The sequence below is a fragment of the Mus pahari genome, unplaced genomic scaffold (genome assembly GCF_900095145.1).
Source record: "Mus pahari unplaced genomic scaffold, PAHARI_EIJ_v1.1 scaffold_14521_1, whole genome shotgun sequence".
In the NCBI taxonomy this organism is placed as follows: domain Eukaryota; kingdom Metazoa; phylum Chordata; class Mammalia; order Rodentia; family Muridae; genus Mus; species Mus pahari.
In genome coordinates this window covers 1-1190 of record NW_018393029.1, presented here as the reverse complement: position 1 = coordinate 1190, position 1190 = coordinate 1, and positions in this window count along the sequence as shown.

Sequence of the window (1190 nt, the reverse complement as noted above, 5' to 3'; positions counted from 1 at the left end):
GATAAGTAATGGTAAGTGTCCAGCCCTAAGGAAGGCATGCATACAGTAGCAGAGGATGGCATAGTTGGTCATCAATGGGAGGAAAGACGCTTGGTCTTGGGAAGATCATATCATATACAGGGGAATGCCAGGGCCAGGAAACGGGAGTGGGTGGGTTAGGGAGCAGGGTAGGGGGAGGGTATAGGGGATTTGAGGATAGCATTTGAAATGTAAATGAAGAAAATATCTAATAAAAATACAAAAATTTAAAATAAAAAATAAATAGAAAGGCATGTATGTCATCTTCCTTTAGATTCAGGTAACATTGCATAAGAAAAAGCAGAAGGAATCTGAGAAAATAAACATAAGGAAAAAGCTTCAAAATGACATCTTCTCAGCAAAACACAGTCATTCCAGTCACACACCTAGAACAGTTGAAAATACNTACACAGGTCATGCACAAAACATTTCCCATAAACAGCCAGGCATGATTATAAGATGGATTCTGGAAGGACTACCTATCCAAGCTGAATAATTAACTGGCAATGGATTAAAGGAGGGGAGCAATCATGGCCTTCAATCAGGTACCTATTAGTAATTAAATCCTGTGACAATAAGATAGCTCAAATGACCCAANTATCAAAAGTTACAAAATAAAAATAAAAATCATAATCTCAAAAAGGAACTGGTAAGGGGAGATTGACAGAGATGGNAGGGATAGTTGAGAGAACTGGGGAGAGTAATCAGGGTATATTGTGGCATAAAGGGAATTATCAAAGAAAGTAATTAATGAATATTAAATGCCAGACAGAACACAGGGACCCTGCAAACANAGCAATAGCCAGCTCTGAGTACAGATGACCTCTACTTTACTGCAATTAATAAGGCTCCATATTATGTGATATTGGGGAGGGTCAGAGATGGCTTAAACATATAATGTAACTTTCCCTAAGTATGTACATTATTGTTAAATGATAATTGTGTTCCTCCAAGTCACTCATTTTTAGAGCATCTGTTTCCTACTGACAGAGAAATGCACAAAGAAATGGAAACTATTCGTTGCAGGAAACATGGGTGACTGAGGTACTGACTAGATCTGTGCTTTTAGAGACAATGCCTGTCCCCACATGCCTGCCAAGTAAAAGAGAGTGGGAGAATTCTCACAATAGCACCANGTTTGAGCAGTTATGATTAAAGAAGGATGAGAAACA